This window comes from Epinephelus fuscoguttatus, linkage group LG12, assembly GCF_011397635.1.
Source record: "Epinephelus fuscoguttatus linkage group LG12, E.fuscoguttatus.final_Chr_v1".
Lineage (NCBI taxonomy): Eukaryota > Metazoa > Chordata > Actinopteri > Perciformes > Serranidae > Epinephelus > Epinephelus fuscoguttatus.
In genome coordinates, this window is record NC_064763.1 from 25,270,294 (window position 1) to 25,288,307 (window position 18,014).

The window sequence follows — 18,014 nt, forward strand, 5'->3', positions numbered from 1 at the left end:
GGACCCAAAGGGTCAAGGGGCCCTCCCCAGCCATCACAAAAAGGGCACCCAGTAACTCAGTGGGTGGAGCAGGTTCCCCATGCACAAAGGCAATGGGTTCGATTCTAGCCCACAGCCCTTTGCTGCATGTCATCCCCTCTCTCTCTCTCTCCCTCTTCCCCCCTCATGCGTGAAACTGTCCTGTCATTAATGGCAAAAAGCCTAAGAAATAATTTTTTAAAAAAAGACCATAAAGAGCTGCAAAGGAGCTGCAAAGAGAAACAAAATAACTACAAAAATGCACAAAACAACCACAAAGAGACACAAAATGACTTCAAAAAGACACAAAACAACCTCGAGGAGACATAATGACTACAGACGGACACAAAATGATCCCAGAGAGACACAAAACAGCTACAAGGAGACACAAAATGACCACATAGTGACACAAATTAACCTCAAAGAGGCACAAACAACAACAGCAAAATGATACAAAATGACAGACAAAAAGACACAAAATAACCTCAAAGACACACAAAACAACTACAAAGAGACACATAACACCCACCAAAAGACACAAAATTCAGATACAATATGAGTATGAAGGGACAGAAAATAGCTACAAAGAGACACAAAATCACTACAAAGCAAAACGAAATGACCAAAAAGACACAAATTAACCCCAAAAAGACACAAAACGACCAGAGATACAATATGAGTATGAAGAGACACAAAATCACTACAAAGCAACACAAAATGACCACAAAGAGACACAAAACAACCTCAGGGAGACATGAAATAGCAACAAAGAGGCAAGAAATAACAATAAAGCCACACAAAATGACCAAAAAAGACACAAAAAAAATCACAAACAGACACAAAATGAGTACAAAGAGACAGCTACATGGAGACAGAAAATAACTAAAAACTGACACAAAAGAGACACAAAACAATCACAGTGGGACACAAATAACAAAAAAGTACACAAAGGTATGCAAAAGAGACACAAAACAGCTACATGGAGACACAAAATGGCCACAAAGAGGCACAAACAAACAAAATAATGCATAACCAGATGCAAAACCACCACAAAGTCAGTGTATCTTGCTCCTAAGTAGGAGAGGTGGTGGGGCCTTTTGTAGGTCTGTGCCCAGCAGTGGCCCATTGTCTTATAATCCGCCCGTGTGCAACACTGTGCCATCATCAGCTCACAACAAAGAGCAGATACATGGCTTCTAAGTCTCCTCACATCACATCATCACAAAGCATAGCGTGGCATATCATATCTCATTGCCTCACATCACATCATGTTAAAATAAAACTGATGTGTCATTTGGTGGCCAGGCAATGATAATAGTTCCTTCCAGGCTGTGTTTACAGTCTAAACTACGCTGCCACATATCCTTAGAGGAGACTGTCAATCCGAAAAAAGTTTCAGTCAGTGCTGCTTGGTGTTTACTCTCTCTGCTTCACACAGCGGGACGATCGGCAAAAAATAACCTCACTGCTTGGCCAAATAAAAATACAGACGAGCACACGTACAAACATTCATCATTCCTGTCAATTTGTTCTCAGGAGTCGTGTCTAATGAAATCTTGCTTCAGAGCAATCTACAGTCCCAGGTGTCCCAATCCCAGCTGGCAATCAGCTCTTTTTAAAAGAGCTATTCAGTACATGTTGGGACGGGGAAGTTTCCAGCTGTACAGGCAGAAGGAAAATGTGAACGCCACCCGCTGTGACATTTTGAAAGTGAAGATGGTTTAATGATCTCCTGTCCTGTTAAAGCAAGCGGATACGTGGATGGTGAAGCCACAAGATTTCCAGGAATCACTTTGTGTTCCGGAGCTCTAACAAGATAGAGACAAATCTACGTAATCACTTTGACTAAATCTACGTATGGGCTTAACCTTCACCTTCACTCCAAACAATGTCCATCATCATCATCATCACTTTAATGCAATGACACTCATCCTGCTCCCAACACTTGGGAGCTTCACCTCACTTCACTTACAGAGCACCAGCTGCTCCACTGTCTGTATCCATAGACAGCGAAAATGAATGTGTCTGCAGATACGTCTATTCACCTTCATACAAACAACAAGGCAAAGGAAATGAGATTCATAGATGAAACATTACATAACAGATTGTGTAAGGAGAATGGCCTCGAAAAGGTAGCTATTCTATACAACTCTGCTATCAGACTTGGTGCTACAGCTCTCGTCTCCTTAAACTGTGACCCTCTATGAACTGACGAGCCTCCTTCATTGATGCTCAAGCTTATTTACATAATGATGTTTCTCATTGACAAAATGTTGCTGTGGCCTGAACCTATGTGCAGCTCTCTAACAGAGTGAAATAAAGTTCTTATTTATGTGAGGTTTTCTGCAAACACATAGGTCTGTTCATTGATTTTAGGTGCTGAAGTTTTAAAGGTGCAGTGTAGGATTTAGGCGGATATGTTGGTAGAAGTGGAATATAATACAATCATTATGTTTTCTTTAGTGTATAATCACCTGAAAATATAAATTGTTGTGTTTTTGTTACCATGGAATAAGCTGTTTATATTTACATAGGGAGCAGGTTTTCGTCTGTGGAGATCGCCATGTTGCATGGCCATGTTTCTACAGTATCTCAGGACAGACGAACCAAACATTAGCTAGGATAGTGCCATTCATCTTTACATGTTTTCACGTTGGCCACTGTAGTTCTCAGCCCCTCTGCAACAAGCAATGAAGGAAAAAACACTGAATTTTTGAAAATGTGAAACTTATTCATTGTTGTTACATTTGTTTTGGAGAGGAAGAGACGTCTGTGAATAATTCAGCTCCTGGTAAAAACCTCCTGAATGTCTGGATCATAAGTGAGAAGAGAAAGAGAAAGAAAATGAGCACACATTAGCAGCTGCAGGGCTGGTGGTGCATCACCAATAAGCCAAACAGCATCAGAGAAACACTGATTTGCAGCATGAAACTGCTTTATTCAGTGTTTTTACCGTTTTAAATCACAGTTTTGGAGAAGAGAGGAATTCTGCAGATAATTCAGCTCATGGTAAAAACCTACTGAACTGCTCGTCTTAAGTTATCAGAGAAAAAAAAAAGTGAGCACACATTAGCAGGTGCTCGTTGCAAACATGCCAAACTGTGTTGGAGAAACTGGTTTATCCCAGTCTCACTCCGAAGTGAAAATCCGGTACTTGTAGTGATTTGCAGCGTCAGACATCAACGATAAAAGCTGTCTTTAATGTCGGCGTGATTCGCAGCTGATCGCCTCTAGTTTAATGGTGCTTAGTGGCGTCAGGTGGAAACATGGTAGGACAACAATGAAAGTTAAGGCAGCACAAGTCCAAGTGGATTGGGTGGGTCCAACAAATGCCGACCATCAGTAGTGTTTGCATCCCGCAAGACTATAAAGCCAAACCGTGTTTTTTATTCCTAAACCTAACCATGTGTGTGTGCTGGCAAAATCCAACCATGTGCGGTTGTTGCTGAAGGAAAAAAAACATGTCAATTCGCAGTGTTGTACCGATGTAGTGCTTTTAATTTGAAAGAGACCAGATGTATAAGGTAAATTTCCTGTAAAGAGTGAGAATATGTTGGTTTTAATCACCTGGTCTGTTGTTTTTGAAAGGAGACCTCTGTGGATAAAAACCTCCTAAACAATGAACACTGAAGGGATTCTTACTGGGAGAAGTTTCAGCTGGTTGCAATTTGAAATCCTCACCACTAGATGCCACTAAATCCCCCAAATGTTACACACTGCTCCTTTAATTGAGTGATCACTTGTTTAAAGTGTGTATCAGAGAAGTGTGTGTTATTACCCTAATCATATTTAGATAAGTCATTTAAAAACTTGCAGTAGCAGCTGGTAGGAAACAACATTGTATAACATGTAGAGTATAGTTAGTTTTCAGATGCACAAATGTTGCCCAGTAGGAAATCTAGATGGAGTGAAGAAACATGTATCCCACAGTGTCATTTGTTCTGGTGGCTGCAGTCTGCCAACAGCTGGTTTTGACTTTCTCGGATTGAAGCAAGAGTAGAAAATGCTGACAATTGTTTGTACTGTGCCTCTACATGAAATGTGCATGTAGTTTAGCAAAGCTGAGGGTATTTATCCTCACTGGAGCTGCAACTTTGAAGTATCCCCTCAGACATCTTGTTTTTCTTGTGGTTTTGATTTGTCTTAAAACGATTCAGCTTTGCAATGAGTTAGTCACAGAGAGGACAGTCCGAGGACGGTTATTAAATGCTTTTAGCAGGATTGCTTTTACTTAAATCCTTTAAAATTCTGAATCCATCCGACAGTTATTTTTGTGAAAGACAAGATTATGCTTTCAGCCCTCATAATCTGTTTGTCAGAATTTAAGTATCTGTCTCACTTCCACAAATTTGCTCTGCACTCGGGAGATCAGCGGATGTGGGAAATTGTTGTTTCCAGCAAAACCGGCAAATTAGACCGAACGCCGAGGTAGATTGTTAGCTGTGTTGATTACATGTAATGACTTTCAGTCACGAGGGAGTTGAAATCTGACGCATCATTACACAAATGAAACCGAGGCATATCACATGCACAGACTGCTGCCATTACAGCCATGAAGTGTAAGAGGATATTCACAAGGACCAGTGATGGAGGCTGGTGGGAGAATGTTCAACTGCATTACACCCTGTTATGTCATGTATACCAGTTATTGATTGTATGCTGATAGAAAACACTGCAGATAGATCTGAGTGTAATGAGGCATGTTTTCTGAGACTGCAAGTGTCACTTGTTCATAGAAATGATACTGTTTGAGCTGCAGATTTTGCTCCTTCACTGGTTTTGAGTCATTGAGCCACAGGGCTGACTTGTCTTCACACCAGAGTGACGCTGCCACCTAGAGGCAACTTTACTGGAGTCTTAATGGTTGTGTTAGTCAGCTTTGGATGTAGTAGCAAATTAAATGCCATATAGTGTTAAGACAAACTTGTCCACAAAAAAGGTTTTAAATACTGCTGTGATGTTCACAAATGAGCCACTGATATAAGTACACACATCTGCAGTGATAAAATATGCAACCATATGCTGCTTATCTTCTACATGTATGCTCTTTATAGTTTAATTCTGCACATTTTCCAGTGACAATAGTTCCATGGCAACCTTTTCATCCCAAAATAGCTAAACTGAGACCTTTAAAGTGAGAGGTACAAGCACAGCGACAACCGACTGCCTGTCCCCTGCTGTCAAATCACGCGTCATTAACCCTAAACTTATGCCCCACTGATGCTGACCCTGTCGAGCTGTCCTTTGGAGTAGGGTTAGACAGTGGTTGGGGTTCAAGTCCCATTTAAGTTACTGTATCTGGCACTAGTGATCCTGAACAACCAGATGTTTCCGCAGTCCAGCCACATTTATTCAGCGCTGCTGTGCTTTGAAATCTCATCAAACGCGTGATATTTCTTTCTAGGTCACTGGTGGAAAAAAAAAACTGCAAATATATTTCTCTCTATTTTTTTTCCACCCATGAATGATGTTTCCACTCACTGCATTGGACTGCAGCACTCTTCAGACACTCAACTACATTCATGTGTTAGTGATATATTAGAAAATCATCATGCTATTTAAGTGAATCATCCACAGAGTGCTCAGGATGGTCTGACATTGTGTGTCTCAAACATTTAGCTTGCTTAGAAGCATTTGAAAAGCTAACTTCTTATTAAATATGGCAGCTTTATGTACATATTCAGTTGTCATTTGTAATAATAATAGTTATTAATGAATGCCACAGAAAGGTTTACTTCTAATGTGTTTATATTCATCTGTCATCTTTTTATTCCTCAAAAATCTAAGTGCATTATGCTTTCGCATTATAATTTGTCCTTCTCACCTGTATGTCATTGCAGAGCGCTCAGCCTCACACTCAGCCAGGGAGAGGCCACATTCTCTCAGGTAGAGCTCCAGTCGGCGTCGCTCCACCAGCCTGTGCGCTGCCTCCAGGATCTGAGAAGCCAGGGCCTCTGACTCGGTCCTCTGGTCCGAGGTCTTGCTGCTCCGGGCTCCAGATTTGGCCACAATGCTCCCTGAGGAGGACGACGCCTTGGGCTTCTTACTGATGCCATAGAGGTCTTCCACTGAGTATTTCCCCCCTTTACCTCCTCCTCCGGTACCACCACGGCTGGCAAACATTGTTATCTGGAATCAAGTGGTGCAAACTGTTAAAAATCCTTCGTCTCTTTGGCCCGGTTTTGCCTGCTACATCTACTTTAGGCAAAAAGCTGCTTCTGAGTTAGGGAGAAAACAAGGCAGAGCTATTTTGATAGAGATTCGTGAAGATTTGAAACATCCGGCCCGAGGATGTCAGACATCAAACCGCTGGAAGCGAGAACTTAAAGCACCTGTAAAATATCAAAAAGTCTTGATTGCTCCTTTGTGGAGTCTAAATCCAAAATAAAACAAAGCCAGTCCCAACATGTCAGCAGCAACACCCAGTCACAAACAATGACTCCTGCTGATGTGAGGTGCGTCTTTGAGCAAAAATGGATAGGAAAAGCAATCAGCATCTTTCTCTCTTTATCTCTTAAAAGAGGGATTTGTGTTGAAGCCCCAACAGCTTACATTTGTTCAGATTAAGAGAGTGCCCGGATGAATTATCTGTACTTCTGTGGCTGCCATATAATCTGATACAGCAGAGGCTATGGGAGTTCAGCTCTCTGACCTTTTCCTCAGATACTGAGAGCAGTAATGAATCCTTTTTTTACCTACATGGAGAGGAGATCAGCTCATCAGCGGGGGCAATGTCATCATAACTAACAGTCTTGCTGCCTTCCAGCTCCTGTTGGCTCAAACAAAAAGAGAGTGGCACCCTCCCAAAGCCTGCCACCAGTGCTGAGTGTTACTGCCGGGGTCTGGGTTAATGTGCAAACCCCCAGTGCCTGATTTTCACACAAAGCATCAAGGAAAACAGAATGTGTGAACCTCTTTCCACTGGACGGGGACATAAAATCTTTTACCACTGATGTTCTGTTCATAAAAATTGGACATCATCTGTAAAATAAAATGTAATCAAAGAAGATAAAGGAAAAGAAATCATTAGGTAACACAGGAGGTTGCGGTTTATAAAATGGTGATGCTGATGGAAAGGATTACTTATCTTCTCAACAGTGTATGCAAGGAAATCCACCTTCTAATCTCCTACATGCATATTGCTGTTAAATCCCAGTTTAAGTCCAACAGTGTAAACATAAATGTATCTTACATAAACATAAGCAATTCACTCCTTCCCTCCATCAAACAGCTGGATTTGGATTGATGTATTTTCATTTCAAAACTATCAGATGAGTCATCATTCAATGCTTCCTCACTCCTCACTTGTTACTTGACAGGAGGTTAAAGGTTGGATACATAGGATTAAAAAAACATCAATGACTTAATGGATGAATGGAAGTGCATCTGTACACACACGTCAAGCTCATTGATGGTCAGAGAATCCATTCATGCATCTGTCCATCTCTTCTTGCTCCTTCATCTTCCAGCCATCATGGTGGACAGGCGTTATTCCTGCCTTTGCTGCAGTGGCTTTTAAAAGCAGAGATCATCTGGGATTAAGCTGCTACAATCACTCTTTCGATTGACCACAGTCACACAGGCAGCTGCTGGAGGTCAGTCCTGATCTCCAGTGTAAATTACAACCCTGAGTGCTTCCATGCTACAGGAGGTGCGTGGTGGCCTTCACCAGCTCTCAGTAGCGGGAATATTCTCTCAAAAATATCTGAGAGAAAAATATATGTTTGCATTCGTGTGAGCAATCGTGGTCTCCACATTGTATAACTGTCAGATATCTGGGTTAGAACAGTTTGTTTTTAGTAAACTGTTGCATAACTGTGCAAAGATAGATTTAGTCAGTCTGACGGTATAGTAACTCAGGAATATAGAGTGCAAAACTATGATGGAGTCGTGCTATTTTTGCCTCCTTGTACACACTGTACAGTGATGAGGGGGGTGAGCTTGACTGTTTGTGATGGAGGTGGGTTTGCTGCATATGGAGGCAGAAAAACACAACTTTTAATCAGAAGTCATGCTCCACTGTTTGGGATCCTCTCCCAGCTTCGGTGTTACTCACCCACTCACACCTTTATACACTGTTGCACTGATGGGTGTCAGATTCACTTTACTGTAACTATGGGAGAGGTGAGACAGAGACAGTTTGTAAAAGTCAGGGCAGCAAATCACAAAACCACATCAGACACTGTATGTTCTTCAAATTAAATGACAAAATGCGTAGTTTTTCCATCATTTGTCTGTACTGCCCTAAACTGTTACAAATCACTGTTGAAACATCTGTTTAAGTAAATTAATAAACAGCAGATTAAATAGTTTATGATGCTATATTTTCTTTGAACCCTTCCTGTGAGTCAAAGAAGCTCTCTCCCCACATTATCTTAAAGTAACAGTAAATCAACGTAAAGGAATTTATAACTCATAAAAAGATCATTTCTATATCAATTATTCACCACGTGGAAATGTTTTAAATAATAACGTTTTAGCAAAACCGCATGTGTTTGGGAAGTCCTAAGCAAGCCACTGGATAAATGAGACTGATTATACTGCTCAACAGAAAAATCCAAACTACACTGCAGCGCCCCCTAGAGACTGATTTCAAAATTATTTTTACAGACTTGAACATTATTATTTAACATAAGCCTGCAAGTTTTGTAATGGTTCGACAAACCATTTATGATCTATAGTCTTTTATACTTCTGCGTTGAATCAACGCCATAGCTACGACTACATGCACCTCCCCAGAATTGTAACCACATGTAGCGGTGATGTAGACCTCCTGGCTGTTTCTGTAGGCTAAAACAATTTCCCTCAGTGGAAACAAAGTTTTTAATCACTTTTATTTCACAGATAAGATACAAAAACAAATTGTGAAGACAGTAAAGCCTCCACAAAATAGCATTAAGTCTTGTGTGTGATTTATCCTGGCTTCATATGAGCAGAAGAAATCTCCGCTCATTGCTAGCCTAATCTATACAATATAAAATGCCATAGGCCGGCACTAATAACGTTAGAATGTTGTATTTGTTTGGAAATGTATTGTCTTGTCAGTGAACCTTGTGAGTTGTAATGGAGCCAAATTGTGTAACGTTACCTTTGTTAAATGTTGCTGTTGTCCCTGGTTTTATATGAGAAGGGGAAGATCACTAGCTGCTAGGCTAATTTCTACAATGTAAAATGCCATAGACTGGCGCTAATAACGTTAGCATGTTGTATTGGTGGGGAAATTGTGTCCAGATAAAGAGTGTTTGTCTGTGAATGCTGCGAGTTACAGTGGAGCTGATTTGTATACTTGTGTTTGATCTGTCTCTATTAAGTCATGTTTAATGTGTGTGTTGAATCATCTAAACTTTACAACACTCCATAGTGACCTCTGCTGCCGACTAGTGTTTTGGAGGCTACTTCGCGTAGGCTACATGTCGCTTTAAACGCCGGATTTCCACTGGATGCGTGTCCATTGCGGAACAGCTGCGCTGGTTATCCGCTGCGTGCTCCGCTGTCCGTCAATACCCACCGGCTGCGTTTGCTGTGCAGAGCGGTGCAGCTCCACCAGAAGACATCTCGGTGCACTGCCATGATTAATATCTCCTCATCCATGGTGTCAATGGGGTGAAATGACGTCTGAAAACCTCTGAACTGTTGACTTCAGGCCTGCCTCTGCCCATTATGTAGTTTTCAAGGTGTAGTGCAGGGAAATATGATCCGCCGTGAACACTGTATATTTTATTTTGAAAATTAACCGGATGTTTTATTTTGTTTGTGTGCACGACTTCCTGCCCCGCACGATCTGCTCTGTGCTGAATTGCTGCGTTGTGCTCCAGTGTCTGGCAAAAATAGAAGTCCTGCGTGTCTGTTGCTCTGGAGTGCTGGAGCGGAGATATAACCAACACGCATCTGATGGAAAAAGGCCGTAACAAAGCGTTTGCACAAACGTAAAAATGAGTACCATCTTAACAGGATCCATGATCAGTAGCCAAACAGAGTGTAAACATAGGTCGCTCACATGACGTCAAGCATTTGCTGGCGCATGCTGTGACGTTTCAGAACCTAAAACCCTGTTTCGCCCAGTTTAGACGGCAACACATAAACGGCGTTTTCAGAAATCTCCACTTTGGCCGGAGTTTTTACAAATGGTCGTTTTCCATGAAAAAAAAACTCTGTTTGCGTGTAAACAAGAGGCCAAACTGCATGAAAATATGTGCATTTTTCCTATGTGTAAACGGGGTATCTGAGTGTTTACTGGGTGTGGTTTTCTGGTTCCCGCCTCCTGCCAATCCTCCTGAGTGTCAGCAGCTGCTGAATCTGCACACCTGAACCACATCTACAATCAAGCCACTGCAGTATAAACCCTAGCTCAAACATCCAGACAAGTTCATCATAACATGGGGTGAGTAACTGATACACAAATGATCATTTTGTGGGTGTAGTATTCCTTTAACACTATGAAACTGGTAAATGGTAATTCATTTATGCCATATTTGACCAAAAGTACAAAAAGTTCAACTTAAGTATGTTAATTGAAAAATAATTTTCACATAGTCAACAAACTAACATTGATTTTACTTGACTGTAGTTCTGCTTTCTGTTTTGTATGCTGAATTAATAAATGCTTCTGAGGTCGCACACGGCCACCACCTAATTTACACATTTACCTTTGCGTCTATGAGTCGCATTCTACCAAATAAAGTTGTCTGCCGCTTTTATGTTTTTATGGGAAGGGACAAATGCACGTGTTTTAACATGTTCTCATCCCAACTCATCAAAAAGGGAGAACAGGCTCTGATTGGAGGGAGAGCTAACCACGCCCACTTAGGAGACAGGAAGAGTAACCATTTTCTTAACATTGGATAAGCCAGAGATATTATCTCTGTTGCTAGATGCATGTAGTGTTTTTCAAAATAAAATCACAACGTTGGTGAAACACCTTGTATTTACATTTATTTCATTGTGTGACAAAAGCACATGCTTAAGGTTAGAAAAACACATCATATGCCCTGTGATAGACTGGCAGCCTCTCGCCCAATGTCGGCTGGGACAGGCACCAGCATCAATGCAACCCCTAACAGGATAAGCAGTTACGGAAAATGAATGAATCACGGTTTGGGTCAACATTCATACGGGATGCGAACAACAGCCTCCAGAGTGAAATTCCAGAGTTTGTTGGACCCATTAGCCTCCCCTCCTGTCTGCCTTATAGGGACTTTTGAGCTGTTTTTATAATACCTTATTATCTGTGGCATTTCAAACTGACCCCATCCGGCAGCGTTTCATACAGCCATCAAAAGTGCCTTTTGCATTGGTGTCTGACGCTGAAATCACTGACAAAGCAGCAGTATTTGAAGAGCTGGCAATGAAAATGGGCTGGTTTTACATTTTGAGGGGGTCGTGCCCCCTGCGTCCCCCTGAAAATCTACGCCCATGCATTTCCATTTTGCTCGTGGTTGTGAATAAGGTCAATCATCAAATGGCTTAAGATGCTTTGAAAATGCAGATCACGTCAACATACAGATAGTGTGTGTGTATGTCTTTTCAGACCTCCACCTGTGGTCGGCCAAGCGAAACATGACTCTCCTTTTTCCTTCAGGGTGCCACATCCTTCCATCACCACCAGGAGGCGACAAAGCAGCGCGGCTGAATCGCCCTGATGTCTGGTGGTAGAAAGTTGGCGTGCAGGAATCACGAAAAGCCACATTACGATTCATTTTGAGACAGTGGACGACTCCACCCTGTGGTGTGTCGAGGAGACAGACATCATCACCAGCAGCAGTTAAAACGCACCCTTATAAAACTAAGGTATCAAACACACTGGAGATGCACGCTGAGCGAATATGTATTTGACGTGACTTGAAAGCACAACAGATGAAAACTCTGAACTCCTGATCGTTTCACACACGCTGCTCCTCGTCCTGATTTCACTTCATCCAGACATGTGAGGGGGAATGGCGCAGGCTGCACACCGAGCTGTAGTTTCGGAGAGCACACTGCGAGCAGACTGTGGCACAGGGAACATAATCAGGTATTAACACGCCCTGCTGTATGCGTGACACGAGCTGATCGATCAGGACAGCAGGTTCTTCTAACTGTGAATTTGGGACTGAGTGATGTCTCAGATCAAAATATGCTGAGACACTGCATACACACAGCAACTCGTCTGTGCACAGACAGCAGTCACATCCATGTCTGACATGCACAAGGTGCGGATGCATTTCATATTTCAAGCCTCCACCAACTTTAAATTTCACCCTAACACAGATCAGTGTGATCATCAGTGTGTGAATTAATCTAAGCAAAAGGATTGTAATGTGTCAGTCAGTGATATAAAAACAAAGTTCTGCACACTAGAGGGCGCTCACAGCACAATAAAGCTTGCTTCCTATTTTTTTTGGGTAGCTTCTTCTCTTCTGAGTATGTTATGTATTTGAAGAGGAGTGGTGGTCACTGCTAATGCACATGGGCTGTGTTAAACTGGAGAGTATGCCCAGGGTTGATTACAGTTACTTGACATCTGTAATCGGATTACATTCAATTGACATTGACTCACATACACACTTCATTTTTTGTAAATGTGGTTGTATTGCATCCAGATGCTGATTAAATCATAACCATATGCTCCTTCCTCAGATTTCTAAGTGGGCTCCGAACACGGTGAACAAAGGTGACTCACACACACACACACGCGGTCCTGACTCGCCCCGCACACTGTCACAACGCCAGCCCAGAAAACACGGTTTGTTCATGGGGTCAGTAATGAACGTGAGCGGTCATGTTTTCACAGTATAATCAACAGATGTGATGGACTGACATTTATCCGAACCAGGCTGAAACACCGGGTGTAGGTTTGAGGGGCCCCCAGGGGAACAGAAGGGGGTGTGCTTTAATCTGTAGGCCTGCTGTTTGAGGAGCTGCATTAAAGCAGCCCCCCAAAAAAGTGACTGAATTAGGTTCAGACCTTACATTTAAGAGCAAAATCGGCTCCGCAGTGCAGCAGCTCACATGTTTATGTGAATATTCAGTGTTTACTGCTCACTGACTTTGTAAACATCTATGAGAATAGCTCATTTAGGCGATTGGTTGCCAAACTGTATAATTTAAATGTAAAAAAAGAAGGGGAAACATCCAGTTAAGGTAAACAGCCACGACCACAGTACAAATACAAAGACAAGGCTTCACTGTAATCACGAGAAACAGAACAAACAGACAAAACTGAGGGATTTACTGGAGCACAAAGAACCCTTGGATGTTCTAGCCAATGTTATTTGGTAGGTCCTCCAAATCCTGAAAGTGTTGTCTGATGACAAACCTCAGAAATGTCTGGAGGTTTAAAAAAAGGCTGCATTTTTCAGTTTGTGTGGACTTTCGGTGAAGTGACGGTGAAGATTTATACATGTGGGGCTCAGAGGTGTGGAGGAGTTAGGCTGAGTTAGGACCCGGAGGTGAGGCCTGTGTGAGAGGTTAAGCCGAGCACTGAAGAGTAAACTCATATATCTGAGTTCAACAAGCCGAGTTCAAAAAAGGACGTCACTCACGATGATGAGAAACATCTTTAACACAAGATGTTTGCCATTTTTCTGACTCTCACTCACACTTTACTGCTTCTTCTGACTTTTAGAGCAATTTGATAGTGCCCTCCCCCAGCATAGTAGTCCTTGTGGACTGAGTTTCAGAATAGCGGGTGATTCACACAGAGAGGATAAGAAGCGGGGAAGGTCACACTCCTTTCATTTCCTCACAGAAGGCAATGAGCACATCTTAGAGGAGTGGAAAACAAAAGGGCGCCACAGGGGAGACGGATGGCTGCTGTGTGTGTATTGAAAGCTGAGACAGAGCAGGAACCTGCAAACACCTTCGGAGGGGCCGGTCGCTCGTCCTCAAGGTGTTCACATTTGCATTCTTCATCCCACAAACACCTCCATCTGTTCTTTGAAGAGTGGTGAAGGAGAAGTGGGTACTGGCTATATATATTATGGCCGTTTTGGAGTCGTTATATATGTATTGGGAAACTATTTGGCTTTATGAATAGTCAATTTTTATGAGCAAACAGATGCACAAAGGAGCAGACATGGATCTATAACTGTGGAAACTGCAGGAAAGTCAAATAAATTGAGATTACACCAAAATAAATTCATTCTGGAGGTGACAGCCTGGAAGTAGATAATACAACGTTTGAATACTCTGCTATGACAAATAATACCAATAATAACACTGAGGGGACAGCAGGGGACTGTAATCTTAAGGTTTGCATTGATTAGCTGGATTTAAGTGCATGATGAAAAAGAACAAAAGTAATCCATATCAAACTGTACTGCTGCATGAAAGTCTAATTAAATTCTTACAACCTTTATTTGACCAGGTGGGTCAGCAAAGAACAAACTCTTATTTACAGCGATGGCCTGGCAGAGGCTTCAGCAAAGTCAACAGAAATGCTGTAGAACAGCGGGGAGGGACAACTTTCCCAGTGATCAGATTTAATACGAAACAGAGTGGAGGTGCTCAGCCGCGCAATGTGCCTCCCATCTTTCAGCACAATCACGCTGCGTACACAAGTGAAAAATAATCTTAGCTGGCTGCTGGGTGGATTTGCTCAGAAATATTGGGCCATTTTGATCAAATCGTCTGCAAGTCATCCCGGGGAGGAAATCTGGCACCTGAAGCAGAGGAAGAGGAATGACAATCTCAAATCTAACTTTCCATCTTCAAACTTCTGCTGTTGAGGAGAATCAAAGCAATGCAGAGTGTTGAAGAACAATGGAAAATGAAGTTAGTCAGTAGTTTTCACTGGTGGTTTTACATCTTAAAGGGGCATTCTACCAATTTTACACATGCAAACTTCATGTTGCCGCGCTCTGACAAGAACAAGTTTGTACACTGAATCATCTGACCACATTGCAGAAGTGTTACAAGCTGTCACACTCAAATGCAGGGTGAAATTCTGACTGCCTGTCATTAAGAGGAGATACGACAGTCATTCAAATACAGGGATGATGGCTCACTCTTCATTCATAATGTCACACTCAAAATCATAAGAAAACTCCAAGGCACTCTCCTTTAAACAATACCTTCAATGCAATATATGGTCACTCTAGACTTAAAAACACACTGATTTGTTTAAGTATCAAGCCTTCATCAGGAGACTGCCTCCCTTACAAAGGCTTGATGCACATTGAAATTAGTTTAAAAGGCCATTAAAGACCATTTAATTGTTTAAAAGAGAGTGTCTTGGAGTTTCAGCACGGTGCCCTTAAAACCATACGTAACCCATACTGACATGTACCTAAACCCTAGATCTGTTAATCATTTCCAACACAGATGGTACTCTTGAATGTTGGCAGAGTTGTTAGCAGATAGCCCCGTCCAGCTCTTACTGTATCGCCTCTTCACTTATGATGCAGAAGAACATCTGTACCTCGTTGATCGTCTATAGAGCGGGGTTGCACAATGACATTTTCAGAACAAAAAACAACAGGCTGCAATGTTTAGAGTCTCAGTCGCAATCCGTGGGATATTTAAACCTACTGAGAGTGATGATTCTCTCATTACAATCATCGGACTGCAATGTTTATGACTCCACCTTTTAGTATTGGATCAGTGTGCTGGGTACCTCAACAGAAGGGTAACGAAAAAGCAGTATCGAATGGATCAATTCTATTGGTGCCATCCGCAACTTTTGAAAGTGGAAATGCAGAAATAACCGTTCTAATGTGTAACAAACTGAACTGAACCAAACTGCTTGGTGGAAACAAGGTTTAACAAACTCTTTCTGAGTCCAGGAAACACTTCTACACAAACATTTTTTGATAGTGTTGCACTTGTTTGCACACACACACACACAAAAAAGTTGTGTAACAAATCTTTTTCCCTCTTCATACCTGGCCAATTGCCAAAAGTTACATAAATTGTCAAACACACCCGTCAGAAATTTGCACTGACCGTCATGATGTCATTTATTATCTATTATCTCTGATTAGGCTTAAGACCTTTGAAGCTTTTAACGGTACAAACTGGAGGTGTTTGGTTTGAAAGAAGCGGTCACTTGGGAGGCAAACAGGGTCCAGTGAAAGCTACTGTTGAGGTGCATTATGGGAATTGTGGCACACACTGTTTTTGGAGCTAAACTTGGATATTTGGGCCTCAGCTGTTTCAAATTTGACCATTCTTTGTTAAAATCTGTCTCTTGTGAGTCATGGCAACTTTATAGAGGCACAACAGTTACACATTTAACAATACACATCTGATGCAGGATCACACTTTGATTTTCTGTGCTGTTTGTTTACAGCCACGGACACAGTGAAACCATTTCAGAATGCCTCTTATACCATCTCTCCACCTCCTCTGCCCTCCCTTTTGCTTGCAAACACAAACGTACCTGTCCCACTGGTTAACCCCCTCCCACTACTGCCATCCACCCACATGCACACACTCCACACTTGAATGCACACAGGAATGCGAGGGGAATGACACAATCCGCCAAATGCTAAAAACCTGGGCGGCCTGGTCGGCTCTCTGCTCAACAGCGGACCTAATGAATGGCCATTCAGATACACAGACAAAGCTGAGGCTAGGTTTCTACTATACGGTGGGGTCAAGGGTCACGCAAAGCACTGACAGAAGTAGAAACCAGAGATGAATGCCCAGTTCTCTTTCAAACACTGAATCACACCGACTCAGAGATCCATACTCAACAAAACACACTTTGGTGTTTAAAGAAAAATAAAAAACATGCTTACAAGAAAAGTTACTCATCGTTATTTATCTCCACTACATGGACGCTCCACTCGCGCAGGTCTGTACTTTGTGGGCCACACGAGAGCAGTAAAACAAGAGGAATGAGTCAGTAACACAGAGATAATCAAAGTACATTAATCAATGAACCTAAACACTTCTTGAAGCCCTGGCAGCTTTGCCTGGTTATGGAAGCTTTGGAGATAGGAGGAGAGGGAGAAAAAAAAATTGTGTGTGAGAGAAAAGAGTTTAAGCTTATGCTGCGCTCTAAGCTGCTCTCAGCCCCGAGGCACAGGAGAAGAAAAGAACATCTCTTCATGATTAAAAGGGCTGAGGACCAAGAAGGGAAACATAGGAGAGGACAAGCTTCCAGCCCTCGAGGGGTAAAGGCTCTCCGGAGAAACAGAAGGCAGGAGGAGAGGCAAAGCTGGGAATCATAGGGGGGAGTGAGACTCAATTCGCGCTCTTGGAGTCTCCTGTTTCTCTGCCATTATTAAAAAACGGGGCGACGGGATAGGTGAGAAGGATGTATGCAACAAGAGCCACAAAGACGGCAGAAAACCATACCACATTAAACACTTAACCTGCACATTTCTGTTATGATCACAGACAGGAGTTATCTAACCAGAAATAAAAACAACAGAAACCAAGAATAGTTTACTTACTTCAAAACTCAGTTAGAGAATAAAAGGTTCAAGCAATCCAGAAACATCAGTGTGTTTTGGCAACGACAGAGCTGCTGAATTTGGGACAGACGTCACCGGGGCCACTGGACCAGATAAGCCTGCCATCAGGTAAATTACACAGATTTTCACTTTCAGGTCAGATAGGAAAGTCCTTTGACGTCTACACAGTGACGTCCACAGACATTTCTGCAGTCGTCAAGCTCCACCTGAAGTGAGAATGTCTTTGATGATGATCTACAGCGACCATCATATAAATAAGCAGAATTAGAATCAGTCAAATCGCAGCTTTCATCCATGTCTGTCCAGACTCATATCATATCATAAATGTACCAAAGACTTTGAATGAATTTAATAGAAGGTAGTAAGTGTAATTTTCTCATCTATTTTTCTGAAGCTCTATACACTCAGTACAGTTTCAAGATTAGTGTCACCAATTCAGTATCTGACCAAAAGTCTTCCCTTCTGCTCCTGAGTTATGACACTGAGTAACGTCCAGAACATTGTTTTTGCAGAACATTATGATCCCACCATGAAGTTGACCTTTTGGATTCAAAATGTCACCACTTTTATTATTTCCTCCTACAAGACATTTGTGTG